The 20064-nt window shown below is 40.7% G+C and overlaps 1 protein-coding gene across 1 annotated transcript in view; it reads left to right on the top strand.

The window, feature by feature from the left end:
- Positions 1-20064, top strand: part of LOC143104937 (tumor protein p53-inducible protein 11-like) — a 58167-nt gene that overhangs the window by 4476 nt on the left and 33627 nt on the right. Inside the window, exon 2 of the mRNA XM_076269279.1 lies at positions 6171-6296. The gene's annotated coding sequence lies outside the window, so the exon portion shown is untranslated. The remainder of the gene's footprint in view (positions 1-6170; positions 6297-20064) is intronic.

Genomic DNA, 20064 nt, shown 5'->3' with positions numbered 1-20064 from the left:
CATACTGCCTTTACAGTGAACCCAAAGTCAGCTGCCCGAAGTGTTGTCCTTATGGGCATTGTTGTGGACACAATGACTCTATCTTCCTGCTGCCCTTGCAGCTTGAGTTTCCATTGATCCCAGTTCTGCACGACTCGACTTATGTGACCAAGGTCGTGTGCTTTGTTTAGGGGCTGAAGTACGACAAGTACAGTAGATGACTCTGTACTCTGCTGCATCCTTGTAACCTTTAGAGTCCTTTACAGATCAGTCCATATTCCTGCTGTATTCCATGAGAATGTGTTCCGTCTACAGCTTTGGATATAAAGGATACAAACAACTGAGCTGTTGGTCCAATTTTTTCCAAAACATTTTCCAAGGGTCAAACTTCTCCCAAATGGACGACAGTTTCCACTTTTGTGAGGATTTGCCTCTTCATCTCAAAACAGCACCTGTGGAGTTATGAGGGTGTTTTCAAGCTAGGCATCCTCCTCTGTATTTTAACACCTCAAGTGTGTTATTGTCACATAGACTACTGAAGTATTGATGAAAATCCCAATAAGAAGCATATCAAACTTGAAACCCCGTCCCCCACCCAGAGCTATTGAAAAGGTTTATGATGCTTTTGGTAGAAGTAGCCTAGTTTGCAACCTGCCTCACAGCTTAGGGCAGAGGATGCCACAAATCCTTCTGTTATGTAAGTGTTTTGTGATGAAGCTAACCATCTGTCATTCAGTCAAACGGGACCGTGTTTTTCTCACAACAGACTGCCCGTGTTTTTGTTCACTCTCCATTCAACTGTGGAGATTTTGTAGACATAGGTATGGCCTGTTTACCACCAGTAGGTGCAAGACACTGCTAATTCCTGTGTGTTTTTGTAGACATGGTTATGGCCTGTTTACCACCAGTAGGTACCCTGGAAATAGAGTTCTCGCGAGAGTACAATTTGAGGCTACGTTTATACGGTGACGATGAAAAGAGAAGACGCAGAAGTGGCGTCTCGTCTTCATTTTTTTATTCGCGTTTAGACCATAGACAGTAAAAGAAATGGACGAACAGACTCCGTCGTTTTCAATGGGAGGGCACTGAGTCAAATAGAACGATTTTTCAGTTGGTCCCCCCAGTACTGCGCAGACTCACACATAACTTCGTGACGTTAGCCATCGAACTGAATCTTGTAACTCATATGATAGATACACAGAAATTCTTCTCACACTTCCTTCGCCTTCAAAGTCATCAAAGTTAAACATTTATTTATGTATTATCATCCTCACCAAGTCGAGTTAATGTTGAAGCTACCACACATGATCATCTTCAAAAACAGTCATGCTAAAACAAAACAAAGTTATAGCCTTGAAGCTAATCTTCTTTCCACTTTTCCGACCTATGGTCAATCCATCGAAAACCTCTGAAATGATTAGTGCCCTTTTAAAAAAAAAAAATAGGTTTACTTTTTTATTATTATTAGGTTCCCTCTGTGTAATGCTTTACCTTAACATACGGTCGTGTATGCTAGGTTTTGCTTATGAGTTACCGTCAGACAGTAAGGTGGACTGAGCTTCTTATCCAAACAATACGGTTATCTCCCTACGGCGCGAAAGAGAGATTACGTCAAAGCTAGCTTCCCTCCAACCGAACAAGCTAACCGTTCTTCTTACGGGTAACCAACGTTACGGACGAGGTAGTGGAGTCTGTTTTGCCTTTGTAGTGTTTATGTGGATTACACAGAAGCTACAATATCGGCACAGGATATATGTTATATGAAGTTATGGTATTTCAAAAAAATCCTACAATGAATGGACTTCTATGGGAGTTAGCAGAGAGGTGGTCCCTCCAGCCTACGTCGATTCTTCTACTTCCGGGAATTCGCCTGCCCCCTTGGTTTAGACGAGCATTCTCAGGGGGAAATTTTGTTTATATGAAGACGCAAGAGTATGTGATATTCGATTGGATATGCATTCCAGACCGCTGGGTGGTGGTGTGATAGAACCCCGGTACGTCACGCACAGACATTCTAATTTGACAGTTTAGCCAGAGAGGTAATCAAGGATCTTTGGTTTAGCCGTTTAGACGGAGATGCAACCCGGATCGTCTTCAAAACTCTACACTCTGGAAGGAGTTCTCAGATTTTTGCGTCTTCAAGCCCCGATGGCGGGGTCGCCGTGTAAACGAAAGGCACTTATGATAAAATGTTTTGTCGTCTTCCTTCGCTATCGTTCTCGTATAAACGGCCCCTGAATTTGCTCAGAGAGTCACTCTGGCGATGAGTAGTGATGCTTATTACCCATGCCCTTGGAGCGGAGCTGCACCAATCACATCGGTGTATCTGATATAGGCAGGCTAGAGGCAAGATAAACAGATGACGACAGCGCTGCTAAGTCATAGTCCAGAAACATTGGTCGTAGAGTTATTCACCGTGGTAAAGTTGGTTTTATATTGGACGTTGGATATTCGACACATTCGAAAAATCTATTTAGCACTGACTACGAGGGTCGAGTTTGTGTCAAACCAACTTTAATGTGTTTAAACAAGGCCTGCCTATATTACACAAAGCTTCTTTTGTCCAAAAACCCATGTTTTGATTTTATGAATTTTTTAGGCTGATAAAAGATTTCAATCTATTATGCGGCTTCACCTTTTGACTTACCCATACTAAAACACATCTCCTGAACTCGGCTTACTGCCCTTTCTAGTACACAAAGTTTCTTTTTCCCTAAAACCTACTCTTTGATTTTATAACATTTTTAATGTTAAATGTTTCAAATCTATTATGCGGCTTGCCCTTTTGACCTACCCATGTCAAAACACATCTGGTGAACTCGGATTACTGCTCTATATAGTACACAAAGCTTCTTTTTCCCAAAAATCCATTCTTTGATTTTATAAATATTTTTTAATGTAAAAAAAAATGCTTTAAATGCTTTAAATCTATTATGCGGCTTGACCTTTTGACCTAACCATGTCAAAACACATCTGTTACACTCAGCTAACTGCCCTTCATAGTGCACAACGCTTCTTTTTTCCAGAAACTCACTCTTTGATTTTATATAAATTTTTTACTATTCAAAAATACTATAAATCTATTATGCGGCTTGACCTTTTGACCTACCCATGTCAAAACACATCTGCTGCACTCGGCTAACTGCCCTACATAGTACACAAAGCTTCTTTTTTCCAAAAATGCACTCTTTGATTTTATATTATTTTTTTACTATTCAAAAATGCTATAAATCTATTATGTGCCTTTACCTTTTGACCTACCCATGTCAAAACACATCTGCTGCACTCGGCTAACTGCCCTACATAGTACACAAAGCTTCTTTTTTTCAAAAACGCACTCTTTGATTTTATATTATTTTTTTACTATTCAAAAATGCTTTAAATCTATTATGTGCCTTCACCTTTTGACCTACCCATGCCAAAACACATCTGTTGCACTCGGCTAACTGCCCTACATAGTACACAAAGCTTATTTTTTCTAAAAACTCACTCTTTGATTTTATATAAATTTTTTACTATTCAAAAATGCTATAAATCTATTATGCGGCTTCCCCTTTCGACTTACCCATGTCAAAACACATCTGTTGCACTCAGCTAACTGTCCTACATAATACACAAAGCTTCTTTTTTCCAAAAACTCACTCTTTGATTTTATATAAATTTTTTACTATTCAAAAATGCTATAAATCTATTATGTGGCTTCCCCTTTCGACTTACCCATGTCAAAACACATCTGTTGCACTCAGCTAACTGGCCTTCATAGTACACAAAGCTTATTTTTTCCAAAAACTCACTCTTTGATTTTATATTATTTTTTTACTTTATAAAATGCTATAAATCTATTATGCGAATCGACCTTTTGACCTACCCATGTCAAAACACATCTGCTGCACTCAGGTAACTGCCCTACATAGTACACAAAGCTTATTTTTTTTTAAAACTCTTTCTTTGATTTTATATAATTGTTTTACTATTCAAAAATGCAAAAAAACAAGCTACCTCTTTGTAGGTAGACATACATCATTTATATTTATTAAGTTAACTATATTTTGTTTTCCATCCAAAGTTCCATTTGGCTGTGTAAATCAACTGGATTTTTTTAGATTTTCAATAAATGTATAATATAGATTTATAGCATTTTTTGATAATAAAACATCTATAAAATCAAAGAGTGGGCTTTGGAAAGAAATAAGCTTTGTGTACTATGTAGGGCAGTTAGCTGAGTGCAGCAGTTGTGTTTTGACATGGGTAGGTCAAAAAGTAAAGGCGCATAATAGATTTATAGCATTTTTGAATAGTAAAATATTAATATAAAATCAAAGAGTGAGTTTTTGGAAAAAATAAGTTTTGTGTACTATGTAGGGCAGTTAGCTGAGTGTAGCAGATGTATTTTGACATGGGTAGGTCGAAAGGGGAAGTCGCATAATAGATTTATAGCATTTTTCAATAGTAAAAAAATTATATAAAATCAAAGAAAGAGTTTTTGAAAAAAATAGGCTTTGTGTATTATGTAGGGCAGTTAGCTGAGTGCAGCAGATGTGTTTTGACATGGGTAGGTCGAAAGGGGAAGCCGCATAATAGATTTAAAGCATTTTTGAATAGTAAAAAATTAATATAAAATCAAAGAGTGAGTTTTTGGAAAAAAATAAGCTTTGTGTACTATGTAGGGCAGTTAGCCGAGTGCAACAGATGTGTTTTGACATGGGTAGGTCAAAAGGTGAAGCCGCATAATAGATTTAAAGCATTTTTGAATAGTAAAAAATGTATATAAAATCAAAGAGTGAGTTTCTGGAAAAAATAAGCGTTGTGCACTATGAAGGGCAGTTAGCTGAGTGCAACAGATGTGTTTTGACATGGTTAGGTCAAAAGGTCAAGCCGCATAATAGATTTAAAGCATTTAAAGCATTTTTTTTACATTAAAAATATTTATAAAATCAAAGAATGGATTTTTGGGAAAAAGAAGCTTTGTGTACTCTATAGAGCAGTAATCCGAGTTCACCAGATGTGTTTTGACATGGGTAGGTCAAAAGGGCAAGCCGCATAATAGATTTGAAACATTTAACATTAAAAATTGTATAAAATCAAACAGTAGGTTTTAGGGAAAAATAAGCTTTGTGTACTAGAAAGGGCAGTAAGCCGAGTTCAGGAGATGTGTTTTAGTATGGGTAAGTCAAAAGGTGAAGCCGCATAATAGATTGAAATCTTTTATCAGCCTAAAAAATTCATAAAATCAAAACATGGGTTTTTGGACAAAAGAAGCTTTGTGTAATATAGGCAGGCCTTGTTTAAACACATTAAAGTTGGTTTGACACAAATTCGACCTTCGTAGTCAGTGCTAAATAGATTTTTCGAATGTGTCGAATATCCAACGTCCAATATAAAACCAACTTTACCACGGTGAGTTATTCAATTGCATGCAGTGATATTTTCAAATGCATGTTTGGTTCCGCCCCTCGAGTTGGGCCATTTTCATTACTAGTAGCCAGACCCTTAATCCTTCAGATTTGGGTCTGGCTTTCCAGACTAACCTGTAGGTGTGAGGCACTGCTAATTGCAGTGTTTGACTGAATGGGCTAATTTCTGTCTCAGGGTTAAAGCAACACCAGAGTTTTTTGTACCTTAAAATAATGTTTCCAAAATCGTTTCAGTGGTTCATCAACTTGTAACAGGGTGAACGGCACTTCTGCATTCGCTTCACAGCCCTCTATCGGCTATAACCGCACTATGTAAGTTTGCCAGATTGGGTAGCGGATCTGTAGTTCGATGGAATGAGACATAAGAAACTACAAATTTGACTTGCATCTGATGTCGCAATACATCGTACTTTCATAAATCGTGCAACATATTCTACCTTGTCTATGGACATTGTTATTTGCAAAGCCGGTGCTGGATAAACAAATAGCATGCGTGCGACAGAGGGAAAATTCTTTGGTGTTGCTTTAAAGGTCTATCTTGTCATGTGTTTACGTGCTTCTTGCCTTCAGAGCTTAACGTTTTATGTTCCTTTGGGCCTCTTGTTTATGCAACTTCCTGCATCTATCTTGCTGGGTGGTTTTAGATCTTTAGGGTCAGCTGGTCATGCATGGCCACTGCTGATGCGCCTCTGACTTAAACACCAGCAGGCTTGGTCAGATTTCTGTGTGTTGTCCTGGCGTCTGACGTGTGGGCACTCTTGTGTTTCCTCCTCACAGCCTGCTTCAGAGAGGGAGTCGTTACAACTTCTTGCTTGAGACGGCAGCACCAGTGGCTGGGGTCAAGTCCAAGACGTTGACCCCCTCTCTCCCTCAAGACTGAGGAATCCTGTTTAATCACCTACAGTAAGTAATGAGATTGCACCGAGTGGAAATGCAAAGGAATGCAAAGCCCATTTTACTCAAGATTTGTGTTTTGAGCTGTGAAGGTGGTTTTATATGCGAGTTTGACAAATGGAAATCTAAAAAATGAATCTTTGCTTCATGGCATTTGATATTCCAAGGTGAGCTATGTCTTTTAAGGTTTTTGAGTTTGCTTCACCCCTATTTGGAGTAAACTCTAGCTCCTTCTCTGCTGTTCACTTTAAAGTCATGATGTGTTGCTCGTTCATTTGTGGAATATTTATGCTGATTTTCAGATTTGTGTTTGGTGGTAGCCATGGGGAGGGCTGGAGAGTGTACAAGGGTTGTAGCCTTCTTAGGGGCACACCCACAGTTTTAAAACACACTCAGTACTTTTTGTGGTTTTCCTACTCCTTATTTCTCACTAATTACTTAGCTACATCAAACTAACTTCAAAAAAATCTCTTTATTTGGAGATCAAAAAGTGAAAGTTGCATGAATGAATATAACAGAAGAAGGTTACTAGGCACAAATGAGGCTTGCTTGTGTTGATGGGCCATTCACAGTAACACATTGTGCATGCGGCTGCTTTATGACATGGTGTCATGTTTCTCCATCTGTGTGAGTACAGACGCCCCTTTCATGCTGGTCTTGGTGGAGCACAACGCACGGTTTGTTTGCATCAACAACACCTGCCCAATCTGCGTTCTCTCTGAGTTCAGTCAGTCTCTCCAACTACAATACAGTACAGATTGAAGCAATATCAGTCTGTTGACGGAAATAGATGTGACAACTGCCAACTACTTTTTCACACTCAATCCGATAATATTTTGTCTAAAAGAAGTGGTCTTTAGCGCATTCAATTATTGCAGATCCCACTGATATCCTGCATAATCCTTTTCTCAAACAGAACTCTACTCCAAGCACTTTCAGGCTGATAAAATGTTATATTCCTATCAAAGAAATTCAAATCAAATCATTTATTCAGAGTTGTGTATATTGTATTGTTTTTTTGTGTCCCTTGGTTTGACTTTGTGACATTAACATGTTTTATCTGTAAATAGCATACTGAAATCACAAAGACATTTTTTTTATAATGTCTGCCTGTAGAGCACCCAAGAAACTAAGAAGAAAAAATGACATTCTTTTACTTTGGTCTGTTTTGTTTGTTGCTTTTTGATTGCTCTGAGGGGGTCCGTCAAGCATAATCCAACCACCCCGTCACGATAGTCACGCAAATAAGACAGGTATAACTATTTTTCATTACAGTTTTAACACTGTCATTGCTAATCAAATGACATTTCTAATTGAAGGCATGCATGTTAAGTCAATAATTTGACAACATGGATACCTAGAGCCATTTTATCATTAAATGTATGCCGGTGGGCAAATGTCATCATGTCTTTAATGCTGTGTGTATATATCGAAATAAAGTTTACTTTTGATTAACATTTTTAACATGTTATAGTGGAAGAGCACCCGTAGTAGTACCCGTGGTAGTAATTATGGCACTTTTTGTTTGATGGTGCAAATGAGTTATTCAGTGGGAAGTTTGTCATTCTTGCATTCTTACTGTATTGATTTGTCCTTGTCACAGCTTGCCCATGTGTGTTTAATAGGATTTTGGTGTTATATCCTAGGATCAAATTAATTGACTGATATGCTTGTGTCTGCCATAACCTTGTATGCACTGGACAGAATGTGTCAGTTGACCCACTGACTTTGAACCCAATGACTTTGAACCCAATGACTTTCATACAGTTATTTATGAGCCTGAGTGCTGGGGTTTGTATTAGTTTATAGTGTAGTGTTATTATATAGGATAGTGTCAGACATTTGGAAAGTGTAGGGAAGCATCAAAGTAAACCTTGCTATGTTGCCGATTTTCCAAAGGAATATGGCAAAATAACACCAGAACTACAAAGGACAAAGTAAAACACTCAGGATGAATCGCATCTAATGGTATTGTCTTCCTCCTTATTTCCAAGAAAATGCACGCAATGTGGCCGGTTTCCTGCCTTTGTCATGGAGATAAGGAGTGACGTCATATTTTTTGATGCAAAACTCCAGACTTCAACAAATCTTTATCCTGTTCTGACTGTGTAGTACGTTGGTCACCAATTTGTTAAATAGACCTTGGGGATTTTGAATTATCGCACCTGTTAAACTCTCGCGGGGATGAACACACTTTTGTCCTCTGCCTTCAAGTGGATACTGTGATCTCCGGTATGTGAAGTCGGAACACTTAGATTTTTGCTACCCCAGAGCTAACTTGCAATGCAACTTGCCATAGTTAGTTAGCTTCAATTAACAACCGGAACTCCTTATATGGGCAAAGATGGCCGTTTTGGTTCTTTTTTGGTCAGAGGTCTATAGTCTCTCTGCTTTCATGTGGTCTACTGACATCTTACACATATGGTCCTAGTAGGGCTACCTGAACACTGCCATATATTTCCCATTTATCAAACATGGTTTACATTCATTATGGCATCATCCCCATATGGATCTTAATCAATCAAATCCAACACCCACCAAACAACACAAGTGCCAAATCTGGCTGACTTGTTTATGATGTTATTACTGAACATTGTACATATTATGAAAATATTATGAGATTAATATTACTATGTATCTCAGTGGTATTCAAAAAGTTATTTAGTCTTTGTGATTACACCTGACGTTGGAGGTCATATTTTCTTCTTAGGTGACACAATCAAGTGAAATGCAGCCATATGTATAGCCTGGTTTTTCCCATGCTGCCTTTCGCGCGCAATTTTATTCACGCTGCTAGGCAGCCTGGATTCTATGGACTTCGTTTTCACCTCAACGAAGGAACCAATCACAAAACGGAGGGAGGGCAGCAAGATGATGACGACAAACCGAAGCCGTTATGAGCTACGTACAGACGCATTTGATAGACATTCGTAGCACCCAATAAACGGCTCTGGGCATTCGTAAACCAGGTTTCAAAAACGAGAAAATGAATGTCTAGTTCCCAGACCCCATCTCAATGAGATGAGGTCTGACGTTAGCCAGGCTACCAGATGTATGTAAATGAAGGCAAATGTATGCTAACTACTGGGGGTACTACTGGGGCCCCTGCTGACTGGGTGATTGAAATCCCTGGAGTGGTTATGCAATTGCAGTTTTAACTTAGTCAGGAGGGGAGGGGAACTCCCTGTGCCCATTTCCATCATGGAGAAGAATGGATTGCTTAGGATTCTCTAGAATAATCCTTTTGTGAGGTGTGTGTGTGTGTGTATTTGTGTGGGTGAGCTTTGCATTTATACCTGGGTGTAATGGCAATACAGAAGGAAGGGAATAGATCGGCTGTCTAGATGCTGTCAAGCGGAATCTAATTTCTCAGCTCCAGTGGGAGGGGATGATCTGCCTATATCAGAGGGTTTGCATATAACAGACGACTGCATGCTGAGATACTGATGGCTCTTTCTCCTCTCCTAACCGTCTCAGGTTCCCTTATTTCCAGGTTGTAATTTCAAACTAGAAGTTGCTTTTTTAAGGGCATTCTTCTCTTTGTTTTCCTGTAGTGGTCAAATGTCTTTAAAAACAGCTAAACATGGTCTTCTAAAACTAAAACATATGTTTAGTCTCTGGGAAGCACACAGGTTTGATAATTTGTTTGTCGGTTTGTTACAGCTGAAAGGAACCATTAGCCTTGTAACCATGTTAACTACTCTCAACATTCTTGCAGTGTTAATGGGCACCAGATTGATAGAATGCTTTTGGAGCCTGCCCTGTTATAGCAAGGAAAAGAGCTGCAATCATTAAATTGCCACTGTGACAGTTAGGGCTGCTTTCTGGTGGCTGCAGATTGCTGCAGTTATGTGGTCTGCACTATTCTGTAGAGGGCCGCATAATTAATCTTTTTTTTTATCAAAATGGGAATTTGAACTAATGCAATTAACAAATGGCAAAAGCCATTAATTGTACAGCTCGTAACTCAGTGCCAGTGGTTAATCTTGTTACTTCTAGGATTTCTATATTCAAGTCATCCTCCTTGTGTGACGGACCATGAAGCCCACCTTGCAGGAGTGCTGTGTTTCTCGTGCACTACACACGTTCAACGATCAGAAATAGCCCAACTTGAAGTGGATTTTGGAATATTGAACTGAAGTTTGACTTTCAAAAATGATATCACAAATCAAATCACACTCGCAATATCTGTCATAAAAATGTCCCATTTTCTCTATTTTTCCCAGATAATGCAGTACTGTACTGTGTATGCCATGATCCTTCTTTTGCTGGAGTATCAATGGCTCTTTGTGTGACTCTGGATGCTGGAAAGACCAGTGTTCCTTTTAGATGAAGTGGAATTAAAGACGCAATAGCGGAGGGGAAAATGTTAAGAATGGTATTATGAAAACCCACAGTGGCCTTCTGCAAGTTCTGGGCAGAGACATCAGCCAAGTGTGATCACTTTCCCATTTTAAAGGCACTTTTAGGAATTAGGCATTCAGTAGTTAACTCACTCAAAAAGTGACAAACATTGTGCACCACCATACTCTTAGGTGGTCGTATGCTGACATAGCAAGACCTCTGGAACACTTGCATGTATTAAGTCAGTTCAAATGAGGTTCTACTTGGCAGTCTTTTTGACTTACTGCTTTTCCTCAGTATCCTGGCATACCTGTGAAGATAGGCTTACTATTAGGTTTAGAATGTTGTACATTCACAGTTGCACAGTTGCTGCTGCAGCTGCCATCTTTAGGGGAAAGTCCGTAGGAGTCGATTGCCGTCAACAGGAGGCTACCTCACGCGAGACATCACGTCACGTGACATTTCAAAATTCCAACCTGTTAGTAAGCTAGGGCAGGGGTTCCCAAACTTTTCCACGACAAGGCCCCCCAAATACCACTAGGTTCTGGCCAAGGACCCCCTTGATGTGTTATTAAACCCATCGACAATACTACGGCAAATGTAAAAAATACATTAAAATAATCCTAATCCACTCTCCTTAATCCTAATTTTAGCTACAAGCACTTCACGATGGAGCATTTGGGGTTTTCTGCTATATGAGAGCTATCACGCTACTATTACTCCCAGTCATTATGATGGAAAATATAATGTTCAGATATGCAACAAATTATTATAATGACATTGTATAACAACCCTTAAATGTTTCAAATGTTTCAAATATTTCAAACATTTTAAATGTTTCAAATGTATTTATTTGTTGCTTTTATTTTTCCTTCCAACTTGCTGAGGCCCCCCTGGCACCCCCTCGCGGCCCCCCAGGGGGCCCTGGCCCCCACTTTGAAAACCACTGAGCTAGGGTTTGCTGTTGCATACAACTTCATTTCAATTTTGAAAGAAATACTGGACTATGTTTTTTTTTTTTTTTTTAAACGGCGACGAAATTGTGAATTTCCAGAGCGTGTTACTCCACACTCGGCAATCGACTCCTACGGACTTTCCCCTAAAGATGGCAGCTGCAGCAGCAACATTTCCGGAAAGGTACTGGCTTGAGGCCATCCTTAAAAATATTTTTGTTTGCAGTAACAGCCAGAAAAAATAAAAAATGGGTCGGTAGGTAGGTCAATATTTTTTTTTTCAAGATTCAAAGTAAAAAAAAAAAGTACAATTTTGGTCATGGTGATTACATAGGAATGAATTTACACAAATGTGCATATCGTGACGTAACTGACTGGGTCTTCAACCCGTGCCTTCAGGCGCACCATTGCAAACCTCATTCTGATGCAGGTTATATAGACCAGCCTTTCTCAAACTTCTTTGACCTGAGGCCCGGTCATGGCAGACTTTGGGGTCATAGGGCTCATCTACATGTACCCAGAAAGAAGGCTACAATATAGCTCTTGGCCACGTTATATTGAAATTTGACTATACAATACTCAATGCTATACAGTGTATTATTCAGTCTCTGCTCTGTTTCTAAGGAAGTTCCAAAAAACAACGTCGTTCTATTAAGTTTTTTTAAATAAATAAATAGCCTTCCAACAGGTTGAAGCGGAGCTTTGATACGTTATCGATTAGTTTCAGTTTCTCTCGCGCAGACGCGCATTGAATGAATGCTCATACCACCACTTGATTGTAGGGCTCCATGTTTAATGACATCGATAGCAGAAACGTTTGTTTTATTTTTTCGTCGATCCGCGGTTTCTTGATCAACTGCGCAGCAAATTGTCAAATGAAGCACCGGGCCAAATTTCACTCCACGACTCCGCGGACCAGCAGTCTCCATGTTGCGGACCCATATTTTGAGAAATGCTAAATAGACCACAACCAATTTCAATACTCCGACACGGTCACCGTTAGACTAGGGTGGGGGAGAAGGGTTGAGAAAAGATCTGGCCACAGTTCTTCCAGAACTTCGTGCCAAGTAAAAGCATTATCAGTTGGTGTGAATGAAACGAAGCGTAGGCTATAGTGTGACATGCGTAAAACCAATGTTGTAGAGATGACGCCACAGGGTTTTATTTAAGTGAGCCACGTTTGCATGTAGGCAATTTATATTCACAATACTTGGGCCTACTAAAAGAAATATTATTTTATTGCATTTGTATTGGTTGTTTAGAGTAAAAAAAAACAATCGGTCGGTATTAACGCAAGTTTACAACCGGCAAGTCGGTCGGACTAAAAGGGGAAAAAAATTAATATTTGGGTCGGTTCTAAATTGACAGGGTCGGTCGGGTTACGGCAAACGAAAATATTTTTAAGGGTGGCCTGATGAAATTCATTCTGGACTCTCTATCCGACCACATAAAGACCTCAGGATACTTCGGTTTGGCTTTAGGGACCCTCTACTCACGACCACGTAAGTGTAATGTTTGGAATTGTAGAAGAGGTATAAAAATAGCGTTTTGTAGCGGCGAAATGACATGCCCGGGTCACTTCCAGGCTAACGAGTTTTGACTAAAAACGGTAAAATCGAACTTTCTTAAAACATGACATGATTTTGATGTCAACTCAACGTATGTACTCCCAATCATCCGTAAATTGATCTAAAGTGCATTTTACTCCGGATAATTCCTTTAAAACATGTGATTGATTGGTATGCTGAAGGTGTGGCTGTGCCATGTTTCTTTCTGCAGTGCCTTTTGAAAGTGCATTTATTATTCAGTTTGGTCATAACCTTGTTATTCAGGAAAAGGAAAATGATGACACAACACACAGATCCTGCTGTAGTCAGGATTGGCAATTGAGCAGGAAACAAAAGGCATTGGAAGGGGCTTCAATAGTGGACTCTAAGATTTCTAAATAATTTAGTGATATGCCACAAGCACTGTTGGGCATTATTTACATGACCTTTTTGGTTTTCAACTAGCCAATGTCTTTCTCCAACATTAGGGGTCAAGTAAGTCAGTAAAAGCCGTCTTGCAGTCTGTTAAAGAAATATGAGCATAGCAGGTGCTTTAGTAGAGACTGGACTTGGTGATAAAGGAGAGCTAAACTGTCTGTGGTATTTACAAAGGATCTCCTTAAAGCACATTAGTCTTTGAAAGACCGTCCAGCGGGTAGTGCAAAGTCCCCTGAATCAGAGCCGTGGCGACGCCTTGGATACGTGAGTCTGGCCGGCACCAGGCAATCAGTGCTCCTGACGAGGGGTTCCGTGCTGACGCAGGTGAAGCTCTTTATTGAGCAGCACCCGTCGCCGGATCAGGGTGCTTAGCAACCAGGTGGAATGGTAGAGAACCATGGGAACAGATTGGCAGGGGTTCATTGGCAGGTTGGAAGCTATCACTGGTGTTTCACAGCAAGATGAGCCACCTGCTCTAAATCACACACACAGACAAACACACACACATGCTTGCACTGGCTTGCAGATATACTGAGACAGTTTGAGTCAGGAGTGATGTGAAGTCTGAAGGGAAGTTAATTTGTGTCAGATTTCATTACATTCTCATTTCCCTGGTGTAGAATTCAGGCCAATGTTTTAATGGCAGTGGCTTAAGCGAATTGGCCTTTGTCGAGTTTTTCTACATGAGTAGCCTGACATAAATTAAAAACATCCAGCCCTAGGATACAATGTCTCTACGGCTAAGTTATTCACAGACTTAGACACACCAGTATGAACAGAAGCTTAATGAGCTGTCAGAAAGCCGTGACAACCCTTTTTTATATCACTCAAGTGACTGGGCACAGGTAGGACTACTGTGGTTGAATTAATTGGCTATAATGGAGAAGGGTTTTTTTTTATTTTAAAAAGGACTGCAGGCCCATTGTCTCCTTCACCCGCCATAATAATTCATGAATAGAAAAGCAGCTCCTTCCCTAAATAGCTCTACTGCCTCATGTCTCCTCAGACTAGCTGGAGCTGATACAGGACCAGGTCTTGTGACCTTACTCTCAGCCCAGCCCTAACTCTCAAGGACAACATTGGTCAACTCTACTCCCTACTCTACCTAGGGTAGACACAATGACTACTGGACTGTCCATTTATTGTGCTTCTGACAATGTCATATTATTGCTCTTCGCCTGCAATCTCAAAGGAAAATCACAACTAGAAATGGCAGACTGTGATTGAAAAAGACAGAACTGTACTCTCTTGTGTAATCTTGTGGATTGCTGTGCAAATTAATTCAGTGATTAGTATTACTCATCTCCACGTTTAGATCTTCATGGATTTTTTTTTCTTTCATTCACACTTTGGAATGCCACCACCCTGTTGGTATTAATGCAGGCAGTGCATCTTATTAATGCGCTGATGAGCAATGTGTGTGTGACTGCGTGTGTGATGTAATTCAGTTCAGTGATTCACATTTCTCTGGTGCTGTTGCGTCACACACCATGACATCTGGGAGTGTCATAACCTTAACGCTAACATATGTTCTGCTACCAGTCACACTTAAAACACACAGAGAGTCCTGTAGTGTGTGTGTGTGTGTGTGTGTGTGATCCCTCTAAGACCACAGTTGTGCTCCAGAAATGTGTCACAGAGCTAAACCTGGCATTAATAACACTTTAATAAGTGCTTTTCTGATAGGGAGGTACTGCATGGATTTGTCACTCGCAGTAATAAAGGTAACATTGGCAGATCTCTCAGTCGTTGCAATGTCATGGCGGTTTCCCTTTCTTTTGTCCATCTGTTGTGTCCAGCCTCATGCCTCACCACGCTGGAGCATTGGTGAAGGTGCTGTGTGTGTCTCCTTCTCGCTGGCTTTTGTGCTCGTGGTTTCTCCTGCGTCAGCGTAGGACCCCCAGGGAGGCAGTGGGGACCGGGGGCGTCGGCCTCGCACAGCGGAACAGGAGGGATCGTCACCGCAGGGAGAGATGGATAAGAGGAGTGGGAGTTTAAAAGCAGCGGAGAAGAGCACAGCACGTGTTGGACGTGACATTCACAAATGATGATGCCTCTGCGTTCAGCCTTTGTAGAGCTGGGGAACACACAAGGCAGGAGGACAAGGAAAAAAGACTAACTCTTTCTTTCTTTCTTTCTTTATTTGTTTGTTTGTTTCTTTCTATTTCTTTCTTTCTTTTTTAGGCTTCTTTCTTAGGATTTTTTAAAATCCTCCACCATTAGTGTTTACGCCAGCTCTGCTCATGTTTTTTCGTCCTGTTGTGAGGCTGCAACAAGTTTGCTGAGGCTGTTGTCTCCTGTGGTGAAATGGCCTTCAGAATCATCTGCATGGAGAAGAGAGTGACTCAGACTCAGAACTCTTATGCTTTGTTCTGGATGTAGCCTACACTTTGCCTTCACATAGACATGGGCTCACAGCAGGACTCCATACCCATTTTAGGAACACGGATTCAGTGAACCTGTGGTGACCTCGGACCCTGTCCGATTTAGATACATCATCAAGTCTATTCCTGGAATAGATAATCTGTCCCAAATCAATCACACCACATGAACATAACTAAAAAAGGCATTGGAAACAAAGTTGGGTTTTGTAGGGAGACGTGCCCACAGGTTGCACGGTTGCTGTAGCAGTGTGTGTGATTTTGAAAATCAGAATCAGCTTTATTGGCCAGGTTTGCATAAACAAACAAGGAATTTGACTCCGGTTAATATTTAAAACAAGAGAAAGAATGTCTGCACACCGGAGTAGCTCCCAACTTTTTTAATTAAACACAGCGACGTTTCGACCCATCTGGGTCTTTTTTCAGGCAAATGATTTTGAAAAGGCACCACTTCCCAGTGGACTGTGAGGAGACGATATGTCAGGGAAGTGATGCGTGGACGCACACAGGAGGGTTCGGAGGAGCCGCACAGCTGGGCACTCCACACGGTCTCGGCCTGTCACTCTGGCTAAGCTTTCATGACAGACCATGAAATTGCGTACAGCGGCAGGCGCAGGGTACCTGTGATCTTCCTGGGTGAGCACTCCAATAAACCCATCAGGCTTCATTTCACACGCCACCCGCCAACGCGGCCAGCTCACCACCAGGTAAAACAGAGAAAACACATCAAACGTGTTCCTCTTCCTCACTGGGCGCACTTTGATTTGTTTTTCATCTTTCTCACATGTGCACAAGCTGGTATCACAGCTAATGAGAGTGCAGCAGCGGAACGCAAATAACGATACATCCAGTCTGCGGGAGCAACCAGGCAAGGCAGTCAAAACAATGACTGCAGGGGAAGGTGTCTGCAGATTCTCTTCATAAGCACTCAATGATCAGTTACCCTGAACATTTGTCTGAGTTTGTTTTGTTAGTGTACTTTGAGGCAAGTTCAAGTAAATGTGACTCCCCTATTAAAAGGTATAACAGAGTGAGAGAGAGAGAGAGGAAGAGACAGCATGTTTTTCTGCAGATGGTGTATTAACATCCTTTTAATCAGAGTTGCCTCTGTGCCTGGACAGTGGGGTCCAATATAGATAGATACACACACACACACACACACACACACATTATTGATCCCCAGGGGAAATTCAAGGTCTCAGTAGCATACAGACAACACATTCACTAACAGCAGAAAAAGTAATTAAAAGTATATAATATAAAAACACAACTAAGCAATAAGGACAGTAGAAGATAAAGAATATACTAAAATACAAATTATACTAACTAACACTTAATCTAAATCAATTCTAAAACAGTATCCACATAGTGGTGATTAATCAAGAGGCGCTTGCAATGACTGAGGCAGGGACTGAGCCTGTGATTCTCTGTGCATAATAAGGTAAGGTAAGGTGCTCTGTGTGAGTGAGTGTCATGTTGATAGTGCAAATGAGTAAGTCCAACAGTGCAAGAATAGAGTCTATATATATCTATATATATATAACTATTTTAAGAAAAGGTATAAGTGTGGCCACACTTCGGCTATGGCATGGAGGGAGGGGTTATGCTAATGTGCTAATATAGCACGTAAACAGTGGTAAAACATGCATCTGCATTAATCATTGACCTCCTGCATTGCACCTCATCAGTCAGGCCAGTGCATCTGACTTTTGTAGCGTCCGCACGGCTGTGACCCCATTTACCTGAGCAGGTAATGGGTAACAGAAATCCAAGAAATACAGAAATCTGCTCTCTTAGCCCCATGCCATAATACACACACACACACACACACTGTTTCTGCTCTCACAGTCTCATGCTAACATACACACACTGCAATGTCAGGAGGTTAATGATCTGCATTAATCATTGACCTCCTGGCATTGCACCTCATCGGTCAGGCCAGTGCATCTGACTTTTGTAGCGTCCGTACTGTGACCCCATTCACCTGAGCAGGTAATGGGTAACAGAAATCCAAGAAATACAGAAATCTGCTCTCTTAGCCCCATGCCATAATACACACACACACACACACACTGTTTCTGCTGTCATAGCTCCATGCTAATACACACACACACACACTGTTTCTGCTGTCATAGCCCCATGCTAATACACACACACACACACTGTTTCTGCTGTCATAGCTCCATGCTAATACACACACACACACACTGTTTCTGCTCTCACAGTCTCATGCTAACATACACACACACACACACACTGTTTCTGCTGTCATAGCCCCATGCTAATACACACACACTGCTCTCACAGCCTCATGCTAACATACAGTACACACAAACACACTGTTTCTGCTCTCTCAGCCTCATGCCAACATACACACACACACACACACACACACACTGTTTCTGCTCCCTCAGCCCCATGCCAACATATACACACACTTCTGTATGTCTGCACAGGCTCAGCAGGAGGGTTCTACTTTGGATGTTTTAGGCCCTTTGCATCCATCATGTTGTTCTCTGCTTGCCTTTTCTGACATGTGCTTTCTTCTGCTTCTTGTCAGAACACAACTGGGAGGGGGAATACATCGCTTTTAGTAGCAGCAAAGAACAACAGTCAGCTCTTCAAAGTGAATTGGCTGTAATTTGCAAGGAGGATCTCCAATGTTTCCTGTTGTTAACGGGCCAGAGGAGTGTTTTGTTTATCCGCCCTGATTTAAAATCTGTTCCACCGATTCAGACAGCAAGCGTGGCCAAGCCCTAGTACTTCATCAAACTGCTTTAGGCTTTAGGGATGTGTGCTCTTTTAAACAGCTAATTTGCTGTTAGACTTCAATTGGCTACAATTAGATTTGTCTCCTTAAGACATTTAAAGTAATGCTATCAGAGAAGGCAAGATGCACTTCCCGTCATCAGCCAGTACCACAGCAGGGAGTGACCGTTAGGAAGCTGCCTGGACAGAGGCTTCCTCTGGGCACTCCACAGGCCATCTTGGGCTGTAATCATTTTAGCTGAAACATTAACTTGGTGGAGTAGCTTAGTAACCGCTAAGCTAATGCATTTGCTGAACTGAATTTTCCCCACCAGAGAGTCTTCAGTTTTATATGAGAAATTGTTGAGTGGTCCACAGGCCGCTATGTGGCTGTTTTTTCCCCCTTGCGACTCTCTGCTTACGTGGATCATATGGAAACATGAGCCAGTTTTAATCCTATAGCCTACTGTGTATATAGGCTACAGTACCCTCCAGAATTATTGGCACCTCTGCTAAAGTTGACTTAAAACCGGTATAAAAATAATCTGTTGGTGATTTATTGTAATCTCACAATGAAAATGAAGGAAAATCTCATAAAGAAATAAATATTTTTTAACTAGAACACGTTGCTCACAATTATGGCGGATTTTTGCCATATAGTTCTTAAAATGCATCTAGGCTTCTTACAGTGATATCATTCTGAACATGGCAAAAGATGAAAGCTTTACCCCCCTGTGCATCTGAAGACCAAGGCCGTAATCGTAATATAATTTGAGGGGGACACGCACCCCCCCCCCCCCCAGTAGCCTATTCAACTCTGCTCAAAATCAATAGTAGGTCCCAGGCACTCAAATATATAAAAGGAGAAGGAATTCTTTAAAAAGCCTTTATTGAATCTGGCTTAGGTCATTTAAAATATTGAGCCAACATGTTTCGACCGAACATGGTCTTCTTCAGGGCAAAGTAGCAACATGAATGAGAATGCCACAGACTTATAAGTTAAGTCCCACCCACAATACAATCATTTCATTAACTCAATAAGATCTAATATAATCAATTAGCCTAATGAGTAAACAGGTCCGCAAGAAAACCACACACAGTAATCAAAAACTACACACACACACAACAACACCAAAAAACAAACCGAGAACGTAGACTATCTGAAAAAAGAGAGAAGAAAAAAAACCTTATCAATTATTAGAACACCCAGAAATGGAAAATCCTAGACAAGACAAAACTACATGAGATCATGAAAGAGAGCAAAACTTCATATTACGACATCATAAAAAGCACTTAAATTCTATGTCCTCTTTCAAGCCAGGATAACTTAACGCATCCAGCTGATGGATCCAAAATGTCTCGCGCT

This window comes from Alosa pseudoharengus, unplaced genomic scaffold, assembly GCF_046254945.1.
Source record: "Alosa pseudoharengus isolate Yale_2024_CS ecotype anadromous, Long Island Sound unplaced genomic scaffold, YU_APseudo_1.1 YU_APseudo_1.1_scf_10, whole genome shotgun sequence".
Taxonomy (NCBI): domain Eukaryota; kingdom Metazoa; phylum Chordata; class Actinopteri; order Clupeiformes; family Clupeidae; genus Alosa; species Alosa pseudoharengus.
This window is presented reverse-complemented; position numbering and strand designations above follow the sequence as displayed.